Source organism: Sinocyclocheilus anshuiensis, unplaced genomic scaffold, assembly GCF_001515605.1.
Source record: "Sinocyclocheilus anshuiensis isolate Anshui unplaced genomic scaffold, SAMN03320099.WGS_v1.1 scaffold91, whole genome shotgun sequence".
Classification (NCBI taxonomy): Eukaryota; Metazoa; Chordata; class Actinopteri; order Cypriniformes; family Cyprinidae; genus Sinocyclocheilus; species Sinocyclocheilus anshuiensis.
The window spans coordinates 349,905-355,581 of record NW_015552636.1 but is presented as its reverse complement, the minus strand read 5'-3'; positions in this window follow the sequence as shown (position 1 = coordinate 355,581).

The following is a 5,677-nucleotide window of genomic DNA, read 5'->3' as shown; positions in this document are numbered from 1 at the left end:
ACACCCTCACTCACTCACTCACTCACACACACACACTAACACACACACACACACTCACACACTAACACACACACACACACACACACTCTCTCTCTCACATACACACACACACACACACACACACAAACACACAGTCTCTCTCTCCTCCCCCTCCTCGCTCATCCTCCTCCACTTCAAGCAGTGATTCTCCAGACGCTTCCAAACTCTGGAAAAACCCACAGCCTCGGGCTGCAGAATGAATCAGCAGCAGGAAGTTGAGCTGCGAGCGGCTGATGATACGTTTGCTTCTCCTCCAGACAGCAGAGGGACCAAACATGAACACATGAAATCAGCGACCTGCTCTCTCTCTCTCTCGGTTTATTTGTGTTTGCTGTAACAGAGCCCAATGATCTTTAACCTATAAAAAAATCCCACATTCTTCTATTAGCACAAAATCAGTCTCAAATTAGAACTCAACCACACACATGGTTTCACATCCTCCTGGGGACTTTCCACTGCCTTGTTATACTGAGCTGATTTTATATATGTGTGTGTGTGTGTGTGTATATATATATATATATATATATACACACACACACACACACACACACACATATATATATAAAATCAGCTCAGTATAACAAGGCATATACAGGTGCATCTCAATAAATTAGAATGTTGTGGAAAAGTTCATTTCAGTAATTCAACTCAAATTGTGAAACTCGTGTATTACAGTTTTTTACGATTGCTTACACACTAAAATTAAACTTTTCCAACAATTAGCAAAACCTTACACTCAAGGAGCAAAACACAAGGCTAGATTTGCACAACTGTAAGCACACTGTCACCTTCACACTATTTGCAAAACATTACACAGTGATTTGCAAAACACTAAACACACTTGTCACAATTTGAGTTGAATTACTGAAATAAATGAACTTTTCCACGACATTCTAATTTATCGAGATGCACCTGTATATATATATATAATGTGTGTGTGTGTGTGTGTGTGTGTTCACATTGCCGTTCCAAAGTTTGGGATCAGTAAAATTTATAAATATTTTTTAAAGAATTCTCTTCTGCTCATCAAGGCTGAATTTATTTGATCAAAAACACACACGCAAAAAAAAAAAAAAACGTCATATTGTAAAATATTATTACAATTTCAAACAGCTGCTTTCTATGTGAGTATATTTTAAAATGTCATTTATTTCTGAGATCAAAGCTGTATTTTCAACATCATTACTCCAGTCTTCAGTGTCACATGATCTTCAGAAATCACATCAAAAAGTGTTAAATTGATTTTTCTTTAAAGTGATAGTAAATACTTACATTGTTAGAAAAGATTTCTTTTAAACTTTTATTCATTAAAGAATCCTAAATAGTGGGTCATTCTACAGAAACGTCCACTTTTGGTATGGTAAGATGTCTTAAAATGCATTTCTTTTTTTAACATTTAAACTTAGACCACATTATTATATTAAAACCTGTTTTTGACCTCAAAATAAAGCACTTTTCCTCTGTACATGGCTGTGAGGACGAGCAGTTTTGTGGTGCTTGGAATTTTTTATAATTAATTAAAAATAAATATTGCCACATTGATGGCTCAAGAGGGTGTAATTGTGCAAATAACACATTGTTTTATTTTAAAATATAAAAAAAATTGTAACACTAAATTGTTTTTCAAGTGTAATAATTCTGTAAAGGCTAGGGACAGAAAAGTGGACGTTTCCATAGAATGACCCTAGTGTATTATGTATTTTTGTGTATATATACATATATATATATATTGTTGCCCGACCGGACAACAAACGTGATTCAAATATCTAATTAGGGAATCACCAAAATTTCAGGGAGAATGATTCTGATTTTATTACATTTGGTGCAAACGGCAATATATAGTGGATAATGTACTTACAGTGACAAGGTCAAGCTGTGTGAAAGAAGCTCGTGAAGAAATCAAAACAAATGAACGCAACTGCACACATAAGAAACATACTGCAGTAAACATGTAGGTTTTACATTTATAACATATTATATAGCCTAGTTAAGCAACATGGCACGACCAAAAGAGTGCGGTTTACCACAGCATGTCTGAGCAACACAAGCGGCGTTACGTTACCGAATGATTCAGTGTATCGAACGAATCAATTATTCATTAACCCATTCATAAAGACAGGCACTTGGTTCATTCTTGAATGAACGAATCGTTTGAATGAATGACTCAATGACTCACGCAATAAGATAGTCACTTGCTGCCACCTGTTGGCGGTTTACTTTCATATTTAAAAGTATTTCATATTTGTATATTTAAAAAAAACTTTCAACTTAAAAATGTAATTTAAAGCTTAATACATTACTTAATACACAGAAAACATTTGTCTGTGTAAAAATGCATCTAAAATGCCACTTCAGCTGTTTCACTGTATTCTGCAGTGGAAAGATCCGTTTTGTTGATTCTGATTTCATTTGATTGGCAACAGTCCTATAGTGTCTCATTATATTAACTGTAATTATTAGTAAAATGTAACTATTTGATATGAAAAAATTATGAACACATTTAATAAGGTTTGTAACAAGACAGCCTTTTATATAGGCTAGGCAAAAATGACCTGGAAATCAATTTAAGTAAATGTTCGTATGCATTCATGAGCTTTAACCATATAAAATGTAATTTCCCAGCAACAAAATTATGGCTGGTGAAAATGCTGAGTAGCTAGTAATTTTGGAAAACCACTAGACACAGTGACTGGTGAGCAAAAAAGTCAAGCCCTGTATGTGTATATATATATATATATACAGTATCTCACAGAAGTGAGTACACCCCTCACATTTTTGTAAATATTTTATTATATCTTTTCATATGACTACACTGAAGAAATGACACTTTGCTACAATGTAAAGTAGTGAGTGTACAGCTTGTATAACAGTGTAAATTTGCTGTCCCCTCAAAATAACTCAACACACAGCCATTAATGTCTAAACCGCTGGCCACAAAAGTGAGTACACCCCTAAGTGAAAATGTCAAAATTGGGCCCATGGGTTAATGTCATGTGACTCATTAGTGTTACAAATTCTGTTGCACTGTGGAAGCTTCTGTCACGAAAACAAATTCCTCGTATGTGTAAACATACCTGGCAATGAAGCTCATTCTGATTCTGATTCTGATTCTGATAAGATTGCCAAGACCCTGAAACTGAGCTGCAGCACGGTGGCCAAGACCATACAGCGGTTTAACTCAAAAGTTAAGAATGTTATTGATGATATTGCTCTTGTGAAAGTCAGTAAGAAGACTGGCAGACAGAAATCAGCTTGGAGAAAATCAACAGCAGTTCAGAGTATGAAAAGACAATGCAGAAAAGCTGAGCGGATGTGGCGGAAGACGAAACTTGAAATTCACTATATTTTCAATTCACAAATGGTTCAGGTCATACAAGTCAAGACTTGGAGAAACTTGTTCATGCCTTTATCACCAGCAGGGTGGACTATTGTAATGGTCTCCTCACCGGCCTTCACAAGAAGACCATTAGACAGCTGCAGCTCATCCAGAACGCTGCTGCCAGGATTCTGACTAGAACCACAAAATCTGAGCATATCACACCAGTCCTCAGCTCCTTACACTGGCTTCCAGTTATATTTAGGATTGATTTTAAAGTACTTTTAATCATTTATAAATCACTCAATGGCCTAGGACCTAAATACATAGCAGATATGTTCACTGAATATAAACCTAACAGACCACTCAGATCATTAGGATCAAGTCAGTTAGAAATACCAAGGGTTCACACAAAACAAGGGGAGTCTGCTTTTAGTTATTATGCCACCCGCAGTTGGAATCAGCTTCCAGAAGAGATCAGATGTGCTAAAACATTAGTCACATTTAAATGCAGACTCAAAACTCATCTGATTAGCTGTGCATTTACTGAAAGAGTACTGTGCAATGTCCGAACTGATTGCACTGTATTTTATGTATGATAATTTTCTATTTTTAACTGTTTTAAATTCATTTTAAATCAATTTTTAAATAATTTTAAAAGTTTTTAAATTCCTTGTTTTATTGTTGTGATTATTATTTATGATTATTTTACTTCTTTTTATGTAAAGCACTTTGAATTACCATTGTGTATGTAATGTGCTATATAAATAAACTTGCCTTGCCTTACAAAAAGAAGTACTGCTTTTCTACATCAATGCATCATTCAGAGACAGAGAGAGAGAGAGAGTTCATCAGTTCACATGCTCTACATTACAGGAAAAGAACTCAGAAGTGAAATAAATCTGCGTCATCATCGATTCCCCTCATGTCGTCACTGCCGGCCGCTCTAACATTCTACAGAATTTCTCACTTTGGTTTCCACGAAAGAATGAAAGTCGTGCATGTTTGGATCAACATGAGTAAATGATGACAGAAGCTTCAGTTTTGGGTGAATCATCTTAAGACCTCTGTTGACGATTAGTTAAGCAGCTATATGACAAGTCAATAATTATTTTGTGTTGTGGATGATAACCGAATGGCTGATATTCTAGACTATTTTGTCTAAATAATTACAAATAAAATGCATAAAAAAATAAAATCATGTCCTCTGGAGCAGCTGATATTAAAGGGTTAGTTCGCCCAAAAATGAAAATTAGCCCATGATTTACTCAACCTCAAGCCATCCTAGGTGTATGACTTTCTTCTTTCAGACGAATCCAATCAGAGTTATATTTAAAAATGTCCTGGCTCTTCCAAGCGTTATAATGGCAGTGAATGGGTGTTATTTTTCAATAAGCCAAAAAGAAGTTCAATAAAGCCCATCCATCCATAGTAAAAAGTGCCTCACATGACGTGGCTCCGGAGGGTGAATAAAGGCCTCCTGTAGCAAATCGATGCGTTTTGTAAGAAAAATATTCATATTTAAAATTTTATAAACAGTAATCTCTAGCTTGCGTTGACTGTCATACGCGCATTCACACAAAAAAAATTATAACATTTTAAATAAGGATATTTTTCTTACAAAAACAATCGATTCGCTACAGGAGGCATTTATTCACCCCCTGGAGCCGTGTGAGGCACTTTTTCTTATGGATGGATGGGCTTTTTTGGACTTCTTTTGGACTATTGAAAATAAAGCTTGGAAGAGCCAGGACATTTTTAAATATAACTCTGATTGTATTCGTCTGAAAGAAGAAAGTCATATACACCTAGGATGGCTTCAGGTTGAGTAAATTAAGGAGTCATTTACATTTTTGGGTGAACTACCCCTTTAAATGAGGTTATATCTAGTCTAGCTGAACATTTCCACATGTCTGACATCTTCATCAAACCTCATTTCCCATGAAGCACAGAGACTGAATGCTGGGGAATGGTTTGCGGAGGGTTTTTGGTGAGCTCAGGTGTTTCTCAGGAGGAAATGAGGCGTTTGATCCAGTGAGTTTGGTGATTCGCGTGTAAACCCCATAATAGTCAGGCCTTCCACAGCCTCGGCCCCAGCTCACCACACCGGCCAGAAACCAGCGTCCAGATGGCTCCTGACACACCAGCGGCCCGCCGGAGTCACCCTGACAGAGAGACACACGCGTGTAAATCAGCGGCTCATGCATCATCACGCTTACAGCCAGTGTTGGAGGTAAAACATTACAAGTAATGCAAGTTACGTAATCAGATTACTTTTTAAAGTAACTAGTAAGGTAATGCATTACTTTTTAATTTATAAGG